This window comes from Hyaena hyaena, unplaced genomic scaffold (genome assembly GCF_003009895.1).
Source record: "Hyaena hyaena isolate Hyena2069 unplaced genomic scaffold, ASM300989v1 scaffold_151, whole genome shotgun sequence".
Classification (NCBI taxonomy): Eukaryota; Metazoa; Chordata; class Mammalia; order Carnivora; family Hyaenidae; genus Hyaena; species Hyaena hyaena.
The window spans coordinates 2563804-2585814 of record NW_024080783.1 but is presented as its reverse complement, the minus strand read 5'-3'; the positions used below and the strand labels follow the sequence as shown (position 1 = coordinate 2585814).

At 41.4% G+C, this 22011-nt stretch overlaps 1 protein-coding gene across 4 annotated transcripts in view; it reads right to left on the bottom strand.

The window, feature by feature from the left end:
- Window positions 1-21783, bottom strand: part of LOC120236323 (spermatid perinuclear RNA binding protein) — a 147621-nt gene extending 125838 nt beyond the window's left edge. For 3 of the 4 annotated variants that reach the window (XR_005529632.1, XR_005529631.1, XR_005529633.1), the window contains exon 1: window positions 21636-21783. The gene's annotated coding sequence lies outside the window, so the exon portion shown is untranslated. The remainder of the gene's footprint in view (window positions 1-21635) is intronic. The other variant, XM_039239076.1, reaches the window with a different exon arrangement.
- Window positions 21784-22011: the final 228 nt, after the last annotated feature.

Sequence of the window (22011 nt, the reverse complement as noted above, 5' to 3'; positions counted from 1 at the left end):
AGTCTGTATCTCCCTCTCTCTCTGACCCTCCCCTGCTCACGCTGTCTCTCTCTCTCTCTCCTAGAAATAAATAAAAATATTAAAAAAAAAAAAGAATAAAAATATAAACTGCAACTTAATTTTGCAAGCCTACCTTAATTATTCTATATGAATCTTCCAGTGTAGCCTAACTCATGTAAGGACTATCTGAACAAGCACTGTGATCCTCTTCCCAAGAAAATGGGCCTCTTCTCTCCTTCACCTATTTAAAACTCATTCTACCCAGCAGTATACATCACACTTATTACCAGAGAACACTGTATTAGTTATCTTTTCACGAAACTATGTCTTAACTTCTTCGGCTAGACTACAAACTACTGCAAACAAATCCTTTTTCATAATGCATATCTTTAATGACACTTTCAGGGTCATACAAGACCAAAAGTATTTTCCAAGTAGTAAGAAGGCATTATGTGTCTTTTTAACTTTCCTCTCATGAGTGTGGTTTTCCAGAAGCTACATAATGTGTGGAGATATATAATGAAATGTGTCACATTTGGAAGCTCAACATAATTCAGTGAACCACCATTTTCGAAGTGACCAATGCATGATATTAGGATCATGTATGAATAAAAGATCCATCTGAAACACAACAGACTAATGGATTTTAACGTAACAGAATAAGAAAAGTTCACTGATTTGGCTTCAGATTCCATTAAGAAACTACCATTTGTCAAGTTGTGGTACAGTATCAAAGAACATCATCCACAATTACCCGAGAAGGCTATTAAAATACTCCTCCCCTCTTCCAACTTCAAATCTTGGGAAGCCAAATTTTCTTCCTTATATACTTCAGCCAGAACAACATAACAGAACATGCTAAATGCAGCAGCAGCTATCAGAAGGCAGCTGTATTCTATTAATCTACACATTAATGAGATTTGCAAAAATGTAAAGCAATGTCACTCTTTTCATTAAATTTTGTTTTGTTTTGGAAAAGTTATTTTTCATTAAAAATATATCATTTGTGGGGTACCTGAGTGGCTCAGTTGGTTAAGCAGCTGACTTTGGCTCATGATCTTGCAGTTCATGAGTTCGAGACCCCCACGTCGGGCTCTGCTGACAGCTCAGAGCCTTGAGCCTCCATCAAATTCTGTGTCTCCCTCTCTCTGCCCCTCCCCCACTTGCTGTCTCTGTCTCTCAAAAATGAATAAACATTAAAAATTTTTTATGTTGAATGACACACACATATATACATACACATACATACATACATACATACATATATATCATTTGTAGGAAATGGAAATAGATACTGGTCAATGGGTACAAAGCTGTAGCTATGCAGAATGAAAAAGTCTAGAGATCTAATGCAAAGTATGATAGCTACAGGTAATAGTACTGTATTAGATACTGGAAATTTGCTCAGAGTAGACCTCAGGTGCTCTCACCACCCCTATACACACACACAGTAATTATATGAGACGGATATGTTAACTAGGTTGACTATAGTAACCATTCACTAGGTATATGTATTATCAATTGGGGGTACCTGGGTGGCTCAGCTGGTTAAGCATCAAACTTCAGTTCAGGTCATGATCTCACAGTCGTGAGTTTGAGCCCTACATCGGGCTCTGTGCTGACAGCTCAAAGCCTGGAGCCTGCTTCGGATTCTGTGTCTCCCTCCCTCTCTCCCCTCCGCCACTCACAATCTGTCTCTGGTTCTCAAAAATAAACATTAAAAAAATTTCTTATAATAAAAACAATTTAAGATAAAATATACACAATTTTCTTAAAAGTAGGTCACCAAAGAACATCTGCAGTATGAAAGAGAGAATTTATAATTGCATAGAAATAGTTCTAGAAGAATACATGCTAAATTCTCAACTGCAGGAGTTGGAATGTGCATAGGACAGGAATGAAACAATTTCATTTTTTACTTTGATTCTATATTATTTTAACTTACATGTACTATTGTTATAATTTGAAACAAAAACTTAGAAACCTAAAATCTTAAAATATATATTTATACACATATTTGTATATAATATATATTAACATACAATGGTTTTTTAAGTGAATAATGTGTAAATTTTATCAGATATCATTTCCAACAATCCAAATAACAACAGATACAATACATAAACAAGAAATCTATGGAGCGCTCAATAGTTTTTAAAAGAGTGTAAAGTACAAAAATCAATTCAAAATGGATAAAGGACCTGAACGTGAGACAGGAAACTATCAACACCCTAGAGGAGAAAGCAGGAAACAACCTCCTTGTCCTCCACCGCAGCAACTTCTTACTTGACACATCCCCAAAAGCAAGGGAATCAAGAGCAAAAATAAACTGTTGGGACCTCATCAAGATTAAAAGCTTCTGCACAGCCAAGGAAACAACCCAGAAAATTAATAGGCAACCAACGGAATGGGAAAAGATAGTTGCAAATGACATATCAGATAAAGGGTTAATATCCAGAATCTATAAGGAACTCACCAAACTACACGCCTGAAAAACAAACAACCCAGTGAAGAAATGGGCAGAAGACACGAACAGACACTTCTCCAAAGAGGACATCCAGATGGCCAACAGACACATGAAACGATGCTCAGCATCCCTCCTCATCAGGGAAATACAAATCAAAACCACACTGAGATACCACCTCACGCCAGTCAGAGTGGCTAAAATGAGCAAATCAGAGAACTCTAGATGCTGGCGAGGATGTGGAGAAACGGGCACCCTCCTACACTGTTGGTGGGAATGTAAACTGGTACAGCCCCTCTGGAAAACAGTGTGGAGGTTCCTCAGGAAACTAACAATAGAACTCCCCTATGACCCAGCAATAGCACTGCTAGGAATTTACCCAAGGGATACAGAAATGCTGAGGCATAGGAGCACATGTACCCCAATGTTCATAGCAGCACTCTCCACAATAGCTAAAACATGGAAAGAGCCTAAGTGTCCATCAACAGATGAATGGATCAAGAAGATGTGGTTTATCTATACCATGGAATACTACATGGCAATGAGAAACAATGAAATCTGGCCATGTGTAGCAACGTGGATGGGCCTTGAGGGTGTTATGCTGAGCGAAATAAGTCAGGCAGAGAAGGACAAATATCATATGTTTGCACGTATAGGAGGATTAGGAGGAACTTGACGGAGGAACAAGGGGGAGAAGAAGGGCGGAAATGGTGGGGGAAAGGGAGAGAGGCAAACCATGAGAGACTCTTGAATGCTGACAAAAACTGAGGACTGATGGATGTGGGGGGGAGGGGGGGATGGGCATGGAGGAGGGCACTTTGGGGATGAGCACTGAGTGTTATGTGGAAACTAATTTGACAATAAACTATTTATAAAAAAATAAATAAATAAATAAAAGCTCTCAGATTGCCACGGGGTGGAAAAATAAAAAAATAAAAAAATAAAAGAGTGTAAAGTAGTACTGAGTTTAAAAGTTTGGAACTGCTGGCCTAACAAAATGTACATTGATTTGGGTGTTCCTCACACTAGGTCCATTTCACTTGTGAAATGCAAAAATTACCCAGAAAGGAACCATGTCGACACTGTACAACTTGAAGCAGTATTCACTAAGCTCTTGATGAATGTTTTGCACTCTGTGCAGTAAGCAGTCCTCCTACAAAGAACAACTACTTAGATTTTCAGTGAAAGGATTTGGCAAAAACATCAACCGTTCTCATTGATTCCCATTTCATAAAGAATAATCACTTAGCTATATGGCCTGTTTTAAGTAATCAAGAAAAATTGTACAACATAACAGACAGCATTTATTGAGCCCATAACATATGCCAGGCACTGTGCTTTACTTATATTACCTCATAATCTTCACTACCCTACAAATGATGTGTAACAGAACAGCAAAGAGACTCAGATGCACTTGCCAAAGGTCACACAGTTAATAAATGGTGGAATCAGGACTCAGATCCAGGACTATGTGACTCCAAAGTCCAGCACTCTCTCTACTCTACCGGGTTACCTTCATGACAACTAGACTGGAAATCAAACCTGTCATTTGTTCTACGTCCTCGAGCAAGCCACAACTTCCTTCCGCCAGTTTTCTCATCTACAAGATAAGAGGGTTAGTCAAGCTGATCTCCAAAGTCCCCTCCACAGCTAATATTCTTGGATTATGATTCGTCACAACTTCAACCCTACAGTTTTAGAATAAAAGGTCCGCTCTATGCTTTTCTGAACAGAGTAAGAGAAACAATACAAGTAATGGAGAAGTAATGAGTACAATTTATAGACTAGGACATTAACTCTTCATGCTTTAATGTTAACAATTATCATAAAATATACTATAAACACTAAGAAGGCACTATGTGCTCCTTTCATTCCAGGCAACCAGACCTTCCTTCTTTGACAAAAGCTTTGGCAATCTGCCAGCAGACATCTCTAAAGGTGGTAAGAACCTGTCAGCACGCAACACAAGAACATCTAACTGAAGGATTGCTATGGGAAGCAGATGCCTCATCATTAACCTCTATAGGAAGCACCATCTATTCTTTGAGGTAAATTATACAATGATCAATGGACATATTTGCCAAGGATTTCTGAGAAAAGGAGTGTGAACTACAGGAAATAGTGAAAACTGACACATGGCATTTCAACACAAACAAAAAAAATCCAAGAAATGTACTGACTGCAGGACAGTGTACATTACAAGATGAGGTTTTACTGTATTTGCATACACTGATATGTGTCTAAGCTACCAAAATTTAAGGCCTGCAACAGCTACAAATTGTACAAAATTTAGTATGTGCCAGACATTGTGCTGAGCCCCTTTGAGACATTACCCTCTAATCTTAGCCTACAGAATTGTGAGGTATCATATGCATTTCAAAAGGTGAAAGGTCTTACAGCTGTAAGTGGCAGAGAGAGAATTTGAAAATAAATCTAACCAACTCCAAGGCCTGTGTTCTTTACAATGTACTTTGGCTGGTTCCAGAATGAATAAAACTTCATCTCTAGGTCAAAACAGAAAAATAATGTGTAATGTTTGAGCCAAGTTACAAGGGCATTTTAAATTTTTTAAATAAAAGTTTTTAAAAGCTTGAAATCCATTTATGGAAGTACCTACTATTTAGATATTACCAAAGTCACAAGGTCACCGTCAAAAATCTATACTTCTTTGGATAACTATCAATATACTTAAACTCAAGTCATTTCAGATGGCTACTGTTACTATAGCTTACATTCTTGGTATGCATGATCACATCACCTAAAAAAATCTCTTTTGTTCAAAGTAGCCAGGAAGCTATCTTTTACATTACTATTCCTCTTACCCTAAACCCAACATAGGGAAGCAAACTATTCCCGGAGAAGAGAAGTCATGTTGTTCAAAACACAGGAGAAAAATGATGAAGGGGGCACCTGGAGAGTTCAGTCAGTGGAGCATGAGACTCGATCTTGGAGTTGTGAGCTCGAGCCCCACACCTGGTATAGAGATTACTTAAAAAAATAAAATCTTTAGGGATGCCTGGGTGGCTCAGTCAGTTAAACGTCCAACTCCAGCTTAAGTCATGATCTCACGGTTCCTGGGTTTGAGCCCCATGTCAGGCTGTGTGCTGACAGCTCAGAGCCTAGAGCCTGCTTCCAATTCTGTGTCTGTGGTCTCTCTTTTTCCTTCTCTCTCAAAAATAAACAAACGTCAAAAAAAAATTTTTTCCACTAATAAAATCAAATCAAGTCTTTAAAACATTCGGAAAAAATGGGCATCTGGGTGGCTCAGTCGGTTAGGTGTCAGACTTCCGCTCAGGTCATGATCTCATGGTTCGTGGGTTCGAGCCCCACATCAGCCCCACTCACTCTCTATCTCAAAAATAAACATTAAAAAATATTTTAAAATTGTTTAAAAAAAGAGAAAAATAACAAGATTTATGAGGTGACTTACTAGCCACTTTCAGAAGAATGACTGAGGGCCGCCTCGGTGGCTCAGTTGGTTGGGCATCCAACTTTGGTTCGGATCATGATGTCATCGTTTGTGGGTTCAAGCCCCACTGTTGAGCTCTGTACTGACAGCTCAGAGCCCAGAACCTGTTTCTGATTCTGTGTCTCCCTCTCTCTCTGTCCCTTCCCCACTTGTGCGCGTGCTCTCTCTCTAAAATAAACATTAAAAATTTTTTTTAAAAATGACTGAAAACTGGCCTATCAAAATTCTTTCAAACTTTAAAAAAGCTAAAAGGAGGGGTTTTTTTAATCGGGGCAAAAGTATACAAAATCATTCAACACCAACATAGTTTGAGTTATTCTTCATTGATATGAACTTTTTAAAAGTATCTTAAAATGGCAAATCAAATGAGTTCCAATACTGTTAAAGATTAATAATTAACTAAAAAAAGAATAAAAATTTTAAAAAGCCTAATTATCAACTACTCAAGCAAATCAACTTACAATTTTAAAATCAAATGAGTAATTCGCTAAAAATAAATGAGCAGGGGAAAAGAAACAATTTCGAAAATCAAAATCTCAGAAATTACAATTTCTTCTAATCATTTATAATGTCCACTAAAGAGTTCCAAAGGTTATTTGGTATTTTTCTCTTCCTATGTGCAATATAGATCACAACTGGTCAGGAGAAAGTAGCTACTACTACACATAGCAAACTCAATCCCCCTTCCCTTTATACACTGTCCTGATAAAACAGTACCATGTCCCCATACCAGATGACCCCTTCCACTTGCTTTCTGCCTGTCTACTTCCAGATTTAATGATGAGAACACCCAACTTTTGGACACAACTAGACATGGATTTGAATCCCAGGTCCACAACTTACAAATTAAGTGATTCTGGACTTACTGAACAAGGCTGTTTTCTTATCTGAAATACAGCAAGGCTTTGAAAAAGGCAACTGTGGGGCAGGGAAGGCTAGTGTGAAGATTAGAGATAATGCGCATAATGCATACCTACTATTAGTATTGTTAATCATTCCGTGCCTGACACTTTCTCTTTTAATGTTGTCACTGTTTGTAAGTATAATACATCCGCTACTAATCAATGTAAAGAGGATTCACTTTTTTCTCACTGACAAGCCAACAAACCAGACACGGGTGGCAAAGCACTAGGGATGACCATGAAAACAAACCTGCTACTGTCAACTTCTTCGTGGTAAAGACTTTTAATTGTCTAAAGACTTTTATTTTTGTTCCTTAAAAATTTCCAAACTATTTAATGAGTCAGGGGCTTCACTTTGGAGCGATGGAAATATTCTGGAACTAGATACGGTGGTAGTAGCAACAATGTGAATGTACTGAATGTTCAGTTTAAAATGGTTAATTTTAAAAATTAATTTTCAGAGGAACAAGGAAAAAAACACCATAATTATTCCTACTGAGTATCATTAGATGACAGTAATGTGACCAGTTAAACTAAGTTTATTCAAGGTTTTCTGGTCCACGTTTCTAAAGCAGCAGCCTGACGTAGTGGAAGAAGTCCAAGCCTGGAGGTCAAGAAATCCACCTTTCGTCTTAACTCTGTCACTAGTTAGGTGTGTGACTTCGGGCAAGTCCCTTTACTACTTAGGATATATCCTGATTTCTTCATCTCTCAAAGAACAAAGAAGGGCTAAAAGAACTTCACAGGTTTCTCAGGAGACTGATGTTATAGTTTATTTGATGTTTATTTGATGTTATAGTTATTCTTGGCAAACCAATTATGTGAAATAACATTGCCCAGATGAAAAAAAAAAGTTTAACTACAATGTATGCCAAATGTGACAAACTTAAAGCCACCAAAACTCCAGTGAGCTGAAAAATGTGTTATCCTATACAGAAAAATTTTCTCATTTCAGAGTAATTGGGTCCTACTGACTCCTATTTACTGGAAAACAAAAACTAATCCTATAATGACAGTGCCGAAATCATATTCACTGGCATTACGTTCTAAGCGCAAAGGAAAACACTTAATTCAGAGATGACTTAATGTGGCAAACTCAAGGTCACCATTCTAAGCCAAGCTGGTGAACTACAAGTTTTTAACTAATAAGCTCAAGGATGTCTTTTTATCCAGCTATTAAAAATACATTAAGTATAAGAATATGAATATAATGCATCTTTAGACAGTCTATAAATAAGAAGCGTATACATTAATTTGCAAATATTTCCTTTTTCCTATAAATGACCTTTGGGTTAAAAACTCTTCCTGCTACCAGGTTTTTAAAAAGATATTAATCTAGAGGAATCTCATTCTGTTCTTGAATATGCCTGGAAGAGAAGCTAAATACTCTGATATCTTTTGGTATTTTGTTAAGTACAGGTTGTTAAAGACATGTTTTGGCAACTAACACCTTAACTACCACTAATTAGGGTAGAAGGCTTATCTTCCTCCAACGTGCTTCTAAGTCCTAAGGGGAAGAACACGGGTTTGGCATGATCATGCAAACCTCTTAACTCAAAATGATCTCAACAAAATGATTAAGGTGACTAGTTGGGAACTCTCATCTGTTGTTTTCAAAAGGGTGGGACAGACACTGCTTAGATATCCATAGCCCATGAAGCAGTTTTTACTGCTTTCTTTTGAAAACTCAAAGGATGATATCTAGGTTGTAATAAGTTGCCGAGAATACATGAAGTGCTTTACAACACTAGAGCAACTTACCTCACAAACTTAAGGAAACAAGTGGAGCCACTCACAAATCAAGAGAAAAGTTTGGATGCCTTATCCCAATTTTTCCAAATCAATTATCTAGATTCAGACCTCACTAATAGACTCAGCAATCAAGTCTGCTCTTTCTGGCAGTGAGTACCAAAATTAAAGCAAAGAGCCTATCGGAGATTCATTCTCATTCTCATTCTCTCTCTCCTCTTCTGTCTCTCTCTCTCTCCCCCCTCCCAAAAATAAACATTTTTTAAAAATGAAAGCATAAAGCCACAGATGCACACCCTTTCTAAAGATTCCTGATTTTCTTTTTATCAAATCAATCACCACCAGAATGTCACCGCACTTGTAAACTCAATACCAAAACTAAACTTGCCTCCCAATCCCACTTCTCTTGGATTCCCTACTTCTCTTCAGGGCACCTCAGCCTGCTTGAAACCTTGCAGATTGTCAATTAGCCCTTACATCCAGTTACCAAGTTTCATCAGTTTGAAGGCATCCCTTCTATATCCATTTATTTCTACTACCTTTATCACCTTCTTCTACAAACATTATAACCACATCTTAGTGTATACATTTCAGCCTCTCTTTTCACATAAAGTTGTCAAATTCATAAATATAGCATAATAATGCCATCCCTCCATTCTTGCCCAAAAACCTTTCATTAAGCCTTACTATCAACAGAGTACTAAGTCTGTGTTCCTCACTCTTGCATTCAAGGCCTTCTATCAGTGGCTCCAACATTCCTCTCCAAACTTACACTCTTACCAATTCCTTCCGTATCACCTCACCTATAACTACTGAACCATTTGTTCTTTCTCAGAGAAATCTTGAGCATTCTTATTTTGCTAATGCAATTTCCTCCATATGCAATTCTCTTCCCTATTTCCTCATTATCTAATCCTACTTGTTTTCCGCAGCTGAACACATACACATATCACATCCTCTCTGAAGTCTCTCTCTATTCCTCTGTTAGCTAGAAATAATTCCTTGCTCTTCTGAATTCCTGAACTGTTTTATCAAAGTACTTAAACTTTAAAATATCAGGGCACCTGGGTAGCCTAGTCAGTTGGGAGTCTGACTCTTAATTTCCGCTCAGGTCATGATCTTATGGTTCATGAGATCAAACCCCGAGTCTGGGTTTGCACTGACAGCACAGAGCTTGCTTGGGATTCTCTTCTGTCTCCTCTCTCCCTCTCTCAAATAAGCATTTAAATATACACATACATACATACACACACACACACATACTCAGATATATACATACATGCACATACACACACACACATCATCTCTCCTAATAGACTATAAGCTCTTAAAGATCAGAGTCAATATATATTTTATTCTTCTGTCCCCCAATACAACTAGCACAATGTATAATACGATTCAAAACTGGAGTGCCTTGGGTGGCTCAGTCAGTTAAGCATCCAACTTGGGCTCAAGTCATGATCTCATGGTCTGCTGGTTCAGGCCCTCATCGGGCTCTCTGCTGTCAGTGCAGGGCCCATTCAGATCCTCTGTCCCCCTCTGTCTTTGCCCTTCCCCAATAGCATATATGCGTAGACTCTCACTCTCGCTCAAAAAAAACAAAAGAAACCAAAAAAACAACCAAAACCCACCTTTAAACCTTGGGGCACCTGTGTGGCTCATTCAGTTAAGTGTCCGACTTTGGCTCACAGTTCATAAGTTTATGCCCCAGGTGGGGGCTCTGTGCTGACAGCTCAGAGACTGGAGCCTGTTTTGGATTGTATCTCCCTCTTTCTCTGACCCTCCCCCACGCATCCTCTATCTCTCTCCCTCTCAAAAATAAATAAACATTAAAAAATTACTTTAATAAATAATTAATTTTTAAAAGTCTCAAAATTATGAACAAATTAGTAGTAAAACCAGCAGCAGTCTTATGAAAGGATACTCATAAAGAAGAAAAACAGAAATACACCATAAAGACCTCAAGATGCACAGTATTCCATAGGAAAAACTGAAACGCCAACTAAAATGCTAGCACTGTAGCATCTTTACCAAGTAACAGACTACAACTAATAAAAGAATAATTTTAATTCAACAAATACTCAAAGATTTATGTCAGGCACTGTCGTAGGTGCTCAGAATCTATAGAATACAAAACCAGCATTAATCCTCCCCTTTATGGAGCTTATATGTAGTGAAGGGGAAAAGGCAATAAACAAAATAAATAAGCAAAATGTAAGTTAAATGGTTTAAGTGGTAATGAGAAAAAGAAGGCAGGAAAGGAAGGCTAGGGAGGGCCAGAAATGGAGAAGCAGTGGTGATGGTGGTAAGTGAAGGCCTCACCAGAATGGGCAGATATGCACAAAGACTGACAAAGATGGAGCCAAGCATATCTCTGAACATCAGGACTCTGGGAGGGCAAACAGCAAGTGCAAAGGGCCTGAGATAGGAATATATATGTTCTGACACATGAAAGAATCAGCAAGAAGGCCACTGTGGCTAGAATGGAATAAGCAAAAAGTAAGAGGAGACGAGGTCAAAGAAGAAAGAAAAAGGGATCTGATCACATAAGACCTTGACAGGACTTAGGCTGAGCAAGATAGGGAATGTGCCAAGAAACAAAATCTGACTTATCTTTTTAAAAGGATCATTCTTTTTAAAAAAATTTTTTTAATGTTTTATTTATTTCTGAGGGGGGGAAAAATTTTTTTAATGTTTTATTTATTTCTGAGGGGGGGGGCAGCATGAGCAGGGGAGGGTCACAGAGAGAGGGAGACACAGAATGGGAAGCAGGCTCCAGGTTCTGAGCTGTCAGCACAGAGCCCGACGCACAGCCCGAACCCACGAACCGTGAGATCATGACCTGAGCCGAAGTCGGATGCTTAGCCAACTGAGCCACCCAGGTGCCCCTAAAGGGATGATTCTTGCTATGATATTGAGAACAGAATATAAAGGGGCAAGAGCAAAAAAGGGCTACTGTAATAATTCAGAAGAGCTGATGTAAACTGAATTACTACAGTTAATGAAAAGCGGTCAGAGTCTGAATATATTCTGAAGGTAGAACTGGCAAGATCTCCTGACGGGTCAGATACAGTGTGTGAGAGAGGGTCAAGCATGACTCTTAAGTTTTGGCCTTAGCAACTAGAAAGATGGAGGAAATTACAATTCACTAACACATGGAAGAATACAAGGCGGGGCAGAAGAACGAGAGGGCAGGGTAAAGATCGGGAGTCTGGTTGGGACAAGGTTAGTTTGAGATGCCAATAAACTATGTAAGTGGAAGTGTCAATACAGGCAGTAGGACATTCCAGTCTGAAGTTTCAGAGATAAAAATTTGGGAGTTGTCAGCATATACACAGCATGTAAAGCCGGAGATTGGATCAGATCATGAGAGGAATGAGAATAAAGAGAAGAGATCCCATGAAATGGTCCAATATTAACAGGCAGGAGTAATGAGGACAAACCAACAATGGAGAAGCCAAGGAGGTAGGAGGAAAACCGTATGGTGTCCCAGAAACCAGAGCAGAGAGTATTTCAAGGAAAGAGACATCCACTGCACTACATGCTGCTAACAAGTCAAGTGAAGTCAACCTGGTGGTTTTGACAAGAGCAGTTTCAGTAGAGTAATTAGGTTGAAAGTCTCATTATTGCAGGTTCAGGAGAGAATTGGAGAACTGAAGATGAGTAGAAACAACTTTTTCACGATGTTGAGAAAGAAATTGGGTTGTTTCTACAAGAAACAATGTGGTCAAGAAAGGATTGTTTTAGAAAAACAGACGAAGTAACAGCAATGTATATGCTGACTAGAATGAGCCACTAGTCAGGAGAATGATGCTGCAGGAGAGGGGACGGAATGAACATGATTTCAACTGCTCTTGAGTTTCGCTAAGAGAGTCAAATTGCCCAATGAAGAAAAATTTCATGGGGTTAGTGGGCAGTGATTCCAGAGAATCTGTTTGTGTACCTGTTTGTGGTACTCAAGAAGGAAGGAGGGCAAACCATAATCCTAATTTACACGCCACAGGAGGCTCAGAAAAGAGACTGGTCCATTTACTGAGAACTTCCGTGTTAGGGCTTTTCTGTCCCTTCATTTAAGCTCAAAATAACTTCACAAGGTATTATCTTTATGTTACAGATAAGGAACCAGAAGCTCAGAGCGAGCAAGTAATTTGATCAACACACAAAACTGGTGAGTGGTAGAGCTGTTTCAAATCCAGCTCCTCATGAGCATTAGATAAGGAATTATAGTTAATTTAGACAGTTAAAAGTTTTGTGGTTATGTCTTTTTTAGATTCCTATCTTTAGAAATACATACTGAAGTACTTATGGATGAAAGACTATGATGTCTAAGATTTGCTGTAAATACTCCAACAAAAACAACAACAGAAAGTAATTGTGAGGAACAGATGAAACAAAAGCAGCAAAATGCTGCTAATTGTTGAAGCTAGTTGACGGGTATATGGAAGTTCACTGTTCTCTTTCATGTACATTTGAAAATGTCATGATAAAAAAATAAAAATCCAGGTCCTTCTGAGTTAAGTTTGTCTCATTACTTCAAAGCCTGCCCTTAATTTATCCTCAATCCTCCCTTCAAAAAAAAAAAAAAAAAGTTATATGCTTCAGAGCTTACAGTTTTCTTCTTAATCCTCACTACAACTCTGTAATTAAGGGTTTTAGTTGAATTTTATACATGAGGAGAGAGACCTACAAATATTAAATAACAGGATCAGACCTCAAAGCCAAGTCTTCTGGTGTCAACAACATTCTACTCCAATACAGCAGTCAAGGTTACACACAGGTATATGCAAAAGGAGAGTCCACCCAAGTGCTAGCTAGCCCTTTTTTTCAAATTTATTACTACTGCATAATCCTAGGACCCCAAATTTCCCAGGAAGGACGCGCATTGACTTGCACTCAAAGGCTTGACTAAAACAGGCAGGTTTCAATTTGGCCAAATTTGAGAACCATTAGGTATCTGATACGGAGCCTCTGAAACTGTTCTGAAAGTCTGCCTATCTCTGCTCGAGAGTCAACTCTTTGGACCTCCATTTTTCCAGATGTAACACTCTGCTGTCCACCTACATCATACAGCTATAACAGAGACCAAAGTCCAGGAATGTGAAACCCGAGCTCCAGAAATAAGGAAAACTACCAAACAACAATACTTACCAATTTCAAAAGCCAATTTTGAAGATTTTATTTAAGTAATCTCTACACCCAACATGGGCTCAAACTTACAACCCCAAGATCAAGAGTTGCATGCTACCAACTGAGCCAGCCAGGCACCCCTCAAAAGCCAATTTTGTATGACTCCACAACATTTACCACAAAGCTGGCATATCAAAAAGCCTCACAGTCAATATTTATCTTTCAGACACCACCTTTAAAAAAATTTTTTTGGGGCGCCTGGGTGGCTTAGTCGGTTAAGCGTCCGACTTTCGCTTAGGTCATGATCTCGCGGTTCGTGGGTTCGAGCCCCGCGTCGGGCTCTGTGCTGACTGCCAGCTCAGAGCCTGGAGCCTGTTTCAGTCTGTGATTCCCTCTCTCTCTGACCCTCCCCTGCTCACGCTATCTCTCTCTCTTTCTCTCCTAGAAATAAATAAAACATTTAAAAAAAAAAAATTTTTTTTATTTTAGAGAGAGAGGTTGCATGAGCAGAGGGAGAGGGCAGGAGAGAAAGAGAATCTCAAGGCAGGCCCTGTGCCCAGTGCAGAGCCTGACGCGTGGCTCAATCCCACAACCAAGCGACTTTGACTAGAGCTAAAATCAAGCGTCTGATGTTCAACTGACTGAGGCACACAAGTGTCCCAAGATAGCACCTTTTTAAAAGCCTCATCACTAATATGTTTGATACCTGTTCTTCCATACTAACCTTGACAAAAGCCTACGTACAGCTTACTTTAAAAACAAATGAAAATGTGCATACCAAGGGCTCCAGACGTTACTCTCTCCAGGTGCTAACCCACATTATCAAAATTGTAACACCTTTCCCCTCTGGTTCACTAGCTTTGCTAACTGAAACTGAATTTTCCAGAGTTTAAAAAGCTACCCAGTACCCTACACCTCGTTAGGTTAAAATGTAGGTTGCCTAAGTCACACAAAAACCTGTGATGAGAGGCAATATTTGAGGGCTTTCAAATTTACTTAGAGTTATAAACATCATCAGAAAAAATTGCCTCCATCTTAACTGTTAGAAGCAAATCATCCCTTTATCAGGTCACTACCTAGCTGTCTTTTAAAATACACTGATTTTCAGTTATGCCAACTGAACATAGGTAACCAAAGATACAGACCTCATTTTCACATTAAGGGCCAATCTACCTGGGGAAGGATCTATTCTTTACTCAAAAGAGTATTATTAAGCCCTACTAAAGAATCTTAGGTCTGGCACAAAACATGCCTTTGAGCCTAAGGTCAATGCATGTTTGCTGAATTAAACTGGCAGAACAGGTAAGCAGAATTAAAAAAAGAAATCTAGACAAAGTCTTTTAAGACAGTTACTATTTGCTTTATGCCAGTTGTATTAATACAAGGTTAACTTCAATTTATAAACAAAATGCTGATCTGCCCAACAGGATATCGTGAAAAGTCCTGGTACCTGGAAAAAATGCAAAGAACAGGAAATTCTGCAAGTGCATTAAGAAACTGTATCTTATCCATGACCCAGAAACGCCTCAGAATTTATTACACAACATGCTGCAGAATTCTCACTCTTCTAATGGAAATGAACCATGAAGTCACACGATGCAAAGCTGTGATTTTATTACGGATATAATGAACTACAACCTTTCAAGTAGTGCTAAAGTTAACTAAAGAAAGGAGATGTTCTACACAGTGTTAGTTATGTCATAAGTTAAGAGAATTTTAGTATCAAATAACTAAAATTTAGGATGGCATTCATTCACACAGCAACACACATACATGGAATGTAATGTCTTTTGTGACACAAACACCATACTTCTCAAAAATGTTTTAAGGTCCCTTAAAACAAGATATACATTAGATTAGGCACGAAAGTGACAATTCAGGTCATATGGTTACTTCACTATTCAATGCAAGACCTAAAAGTTACAGACTTGCAGATCTTTCAGGCTCAAACCATTTAAATATTTATATCACCACTAATCAAGCCTCATTACTTTATTCTTTTCTGTTTTAACTGACATATAAATTTAACTTACATTTCTCAATAAAGTTTTCTAAAATTAGACTGGATTATGAAGCCTCTCATAATTACCTGTCAGAAACAGATTTTCTACAGCTGATCAAATTTTTAAAAACAGCTAATTTTCCAATGAAAGGAGCTATGCAAAACAAATGAAAACAAAGAGCAGTAAGATGGGTAATGGGGGGGAGGGGTCCAAACCTTATATAAGAGAGTAAAGAACAGATCAGCAGGGCACCTGGCTGGCTCAGCTGGGGGAGCATGGGACTCTGGGTTGCAGTTGTGGGTTTGAGCCCCACAATGGATGTGGAGATTACTTAAAAATAAAATCTTAAAAAAATTAGATCAGGAGCACCTGGGTGGCTCAGTTGGTTGAGCATCTGACTCTTAATTTTGGCCCAGGTTGTGATGTCACAGTCGTGAAATTAAGCCCTGTACTGGGCTCTGCACTGGACATGGAGGCCGCTTAAGATTCTCTCCCTCTTGGGGCACCTGGGTGGCTTAGTCGGTTAAGCGTCTGACTTTTGCTTAGGTCATGATCTCGCGGTTCGTGGGTTCGAGCCCCGCGTCGGGCTCTGTGCTGACTGCCAGCTCAGAGCCTGGAGCCTATTTCAGAGTCTGTATCTCCCTCTCTCTCTCTGACCCTCCCCTGCTCACGCTCGCTCGCTCGCTCTCTCTCTCTCTCTCCTAGAAATAAATAGAAATATTGAAAAAAAAAAAAAAGATTCTCTCCCTCTTCCTCTGTGCCTCTCTCAAAAAAAAAAAAAAAAAATCAGCTAGCACATAAAGTCTACTATCAGTGTTATCAGGACTGGGTATCTGGGTATTACCAAGCCCAACTAAATTAAGATCTAAAAAGCAACTTAATATTTACATTTTTGCAATGTCAATCACAACCAGCATTTAGAGACTTTTTACAACTAATAAAAAACTATTTATTTTTGAGGGGGAGAGAGAAAGAGTGAGAGTGAGCGGGGGAGGGGCAGAGAGAGGGAGTGAGACATAGAATCTGAGGCAGGCTCCAGGCTCTGAGCTGTCAGCACAGAGCCCAACACAAGACTCGAACTCATGAACCATGAGATCATGACCTGGGCCAAAGTCAGACGCTTAACTGACTGAGCCATCCAGGCACCCAACTAACAAACATTTTTAAAGCATTTAAATATCATTCCTCCTCAAACAGAGCATAACCTGTCAATGGCCTTGGAAATGACAAAAGAATGGGTAATAATTTGAGAACTAAAGCTTGAAAAAGGGAAAAGTATTCAATAAATCTTAAAAATGAGGTTTAATGGGGCACCTGGGTGGCTCCGTCAGTTAAGCGTGGGACTCTTGATTTCAGCTCAGGTCCATGGCCTGTCAGTTTGTGAGTTTGAGGCCACGATGGGCTCTCTGCTGACAGTGTGGAGCCTGCTTGGGATACTCTCTCCCTCTCTCTCTGCCCCAAGAGCTCTCTCTCTCAAAACAGATTTAAAAATACAAAAAATAGTAATAACAAAAGGCTTAATGCCATTGGAAGAGGAATAGCTCTATTCTTCTATTTAAGTCACCTAGAATTAGTTGATTTTCTGCAAAATACCTAGGAAAATGTATTTATTATTCCTGGTGTAGTAAGTGAATTCACTGAGTGACAGAAGTGCTCCATCCCTGGAAATTCATGCTTAGAAGCAAGCTCGGGCTACAGACAGAACGCAGAATCTCTTACAATCTCTCTCACAATCTTCTGCTCATACGCAAGAATTCAAATCAGCACCAACACTCAACTGCAAAAATGAGCCAGAAAAGATAAAGAGTCAACAGAGCAAAGAATGAACAAACTTCAATTTGCAGACATCTCTGACATTCAAAGAAGTTTCATCTCTAAGTTTCTCAATACAATTAATCCACCTAACACCAAATTCTGAAGTACCAATTATTACTTGACCAGGCTAAGAAGAAAAAGGAACCAAAGAAATAATGTCTATTCTCCGTATTTACATACTTCTAATCTTCCTGAAAGACTTAAACTTGTTTTATATAAACCACCTCAATTCTCATCGGAGGTAGAGTCAGGTTTCTGGAGGAAAAACAAGCACCAAGGGATTAGGTATCTTGTCCAGCAAGTCACCAGCGAAAATAAAACCAGACCCAATTATTTAGCCTACAAAGTCTAAATAACCTGCTTTTCTTGGTTCATAAACTCAGGACAATATTTTCAAGTGCCTAAAAAGTATCTCAAACCATAGAACTTCACAGAACAATACATATAATCAGAACACGATGCCAGAATTGAGTATTCAGAGCAAGAAAGTACTGCTTGCCCCAAATCAATAAAATGAACTAACACAGTGGACTTAAAAAATACAAGGAGGAAACAATAGCCATATTGGAGAAAATGTTCAAAGGCCACTCTATTCGTCTTATACCCTACTCCTCATATTCTTTGCCAGGGAGCCCAAGGGGTCAAACACGTTCCTTATAACTATATTCTACACATACATCAAATCTCAAAATACTGCAAAGAATTTCAGTGAAAGGTGTATTATACTTTAAAAACCTTTCCCTCCAAAAATAAAATCTTACAGCAATACCTTCAGAGCATTATTTTGTTGCCTTCATGATGCACTTCAAGCTTGGATTTTAAAAATGATTAGCTCCCAGTTTATTTTTTAAATATTTATATTTACTGATTCAGATTACTTAAAATTTGTCATTCTGCTCAGCCTTCATTATGTTTAGGCAAGATTCCCACTTCCACTCAAACTTATTATATGAACATACAATGGGTGCATTAAGATACTTTCTAAGTTAACAGAGAAAACTAATCAACCCAGAAAGCTTCCCAAAGTATCAAAGCAGACCTTTTATTTGAAATCATACTAGGTACCACATTACACACTACATGAAGCCCTCAAAGCAAAAACTGAAGTTATTTCTGCAACATGATGAAATAATTTATTTTTTTTGCAAAATCTGAGAAGACTGAATTTTCTACTGTCAAAAGGGAAATCGTTTTTCAAGATTCTAAAAAACCTTGCTTACTAAGGCAGTCTCAAAGTAGTTTCCTTAATCCTTCCAAATCCCAAAGAATCTAACACAAGCCACAGAACACTGAATGTGACCTACACTGAAATATCTGTGCTCAAACTCCTGAAGGTTATTTCCTATGTGTTTGGCAAGCTGATTGGCTCTATGTCCACGCAACCCCAAAAGTCTTTCCTCAATAAAGCTAACATTATACTCCCTCACTGAAATCAAAATACCAGAAAATCAAAAGCGTCCCAACTAAAGTTTTCTTTAACTATTTGGGAGAAAAAGCCGACAAACCAGGATCAGCTATTTGCACCATGAAAGAGTTAAACAATCGCAGCGCTCCATTCCTGCCACTTTTTAGGAGCTGGATGTACATTACCTCTGTCTGCCTCTAGCATGGGACTCAGATATTACATCACTCAAAGCCTGATAACTGCCCCATTACCCAGAAAGCACCAGGGAAGCTGAGACACTGCACCGAGGTATCCCTTCCTCCCTGATACATAGCCTTCAAATGCCACTGACACTGGGCCCTGCTTTCCTGCAGTCTCTTCACAAAGACATCTGCCCTGCAACTGCTGCAATCCTATTTCTATTCGCTTGTGCTCTCCAAACAACCCTGTACGGCTCTTCTATCTGCCCACTTGCCAGGCCAACGTACGAGGACGATATATCCCACCACACACCTCCTCCAAACTTGGGAGTGTGTACTACTCGGCTCTCCCTTATCCCTTCCCCATTCACGGAGTTCAGGAACTAAAATCAGGCTTCTGATCTTTCTGGTCCTAGATGCATGAACTTTCAGATATGGTACAGGGCTTAATGCCCTTCATCTTTCATTAATATCATTCCAGGATACATATATACATGCGTGCACGCGCGCGTACACACACACACACACACACACACACTCCCTCTCTCTCTTTTAGTTCTATGCCTGGAATGTAAGCCCCTCTCTTTAGTTTTGTTTTGCTTTTTGTTTTTCCAACTTCTGCACTCTACCTTTTCTCATATTTCCATTGACCTAAAATTTCTGGCCCCCCTTAATCTCTCAAGACTCAAAGTGTTCCAATCTCTCCTCCCTTCTCAGCATCCTGCTCCTTCCATTCTCTTTTAAGCAACCTGTTTTCCTAACTCTCTCCAACCTTAAATAGTCTATTTCTGGCCCCTAAACCTAAGCAATCTTCTTCCCCTACCACCACCCCAATGCATTACAGAACCTACTCCTTTCTGGTCAGACATGTTCACATACCTCCCTACCTTGCCCTTCTTTTACCCCATTATAAATACTATACATTCTTCTATATCCTCTACCCAAAAAAATCCTCTCTTCTCTGCCTACCCCCTTCTACCAGACAAAATCTAGCACCCCCAAGCCACGCTTCCCTCTCTATACACATTGTCCTCTAGACCTGCATCCCTCCCCTCCCAACCCATCCCCTACTATCTACCTCTACTGATTTCTCTTCACACGCGTACCACCCCCCTCCTCGCCAACTTCCCTCCACACTTCCTGTCCCCAAAACATTTCCTTCCATCTGTTTTCGTACCTCAGCAGACACTCCAAGAACATTCCCCTCACCCCTCTGGCCCGCTATCTCACACATACACCACTCCACCTGCCCCCTCCAATGTCCCCCAAACCCCAAAGTTTCCTCTCTTGCTGCTCCCCCACCTACATCTACACTTCCCACAAGAACACTCTCCATTTCACTCACTTCTCCTGCTACCCGCTAAATATCCTGCACACCTCCTGTCCCTGCCCATCACCCTACTCTACTGTCCTCACTTTTCTCAAACTCTGGCCCTGCTCCAATCACCTTCCTCCTTCTGCCCCATACTGATCTCCCCAGAGCACCACTAACCAGATAGATACCCGCCTTCTCCTTTAACATGCCCTTCCTGCACATGGCCCACCTGTCCAGGCTCAACACTCGCGGCCTCCTTCCGGTCTTCCCTACACACCTCCGGGCCAGATACAGTCCTCACGTCTCTCACGGGTCTCCAGAAGCCTCTGGGCCTACCCTCACACACACCTCCTGCCTGGAAACCTCCATCTCCCCCACCATCACTCCAGAGACCCCTAGACACCTCCGGTCCCTTTCTCCCCACCACACTACCCTCCACCTGGACACCTTCACGTTTCTCTTCACATGTGTCCCGTGGCCTTCCTTGTATCTGCCCCCTCTCCCTGCCCTCACAACGCAGCCCCTACCGGGACATCCGCTTCTTCTACTCCTCCCTCGAGTCCCTAATCTTCTCCTTCCAAGCCCATCACACTCGCCCCTACCATCCCCAAAGCCTCCCTCACACCCTCCCGAACCCCCAGACTGCCCCCCACCCGCCTAAGTGTCCTCCATCCCTCTCGCACTCGCCTTGGACCCAGTGGGCCCCCGAACCTGCCCGAAGGCCCTCCAGCCCCGTTGGGCCGGATCCCTCCACCCTTCATTCTCCCTCAAGTCTGCCCACACCCTCCACCAGCCCCCCGAAGCCTCGCTCCCTGCCCCTGCCCCCAACGTCCTCCAACACCTGCCCGGAGCCCCTCGCCTTCCATCCTACCCAGACCCACGGCGCCTGGTCCCCTCACACTGCCCACGCCCTCCCCTCGCTCGGGGCCAAGACCCCGTCCCCCCGAAGGTGAGGAAGGCTGCCCGCTGCCCTTGCCCGAAGCGGCCGGAGCACCGCAGCGGCGGCCACAATGCCGGAGCCACGGGAGCCAGGATTGCTCCCTGCTCTCCGCCCGGGCCGCCGCGGCCGCAGCCGCCGCTGCTAAGGACGCACAACAAACAATGCGGGGCCCGGGCCGGCTCCGCCAACCGCCTCAACCGCCGCCTTAACCGCCGCCCGCCCGGGACGGCCCGCCGCGCAGGCGCCTACCCCGCCGCCGCAGCCTACCCGCGCCGCCGCGCTCTGCCCGCGCCCGGTCCCCGCTCCCGCTCCGCCGCCGCCGCCACCTCGTCCGCCCGCGTCTCCGGCTCCTCTGCCCAGCGGCGGCGGCTGCGGCGGCTGCTGCCCTGGTGGCGCTCGCGGCTCCGGTCTCCGCTTCGGCGGCGGCGGCGGCGGCGAGCACGTGACACCGCCCAGCGTTCCCATTGGCCGAACCGGGGGGCGGGCCCCGCGGCTGCTGGGGAACGGAAAGCCCGCCCCTTCGCTCGCCGCGCGCCCCCTCCACGCGCACTCTGCCGTACCTGAGAGCGGCGGCCAGCGCCCGCCGGCGCCGTGCCGCGCCGCCGCCTGCGCCAACTGCGCACCTGGGAGCGCGCAGGGACCA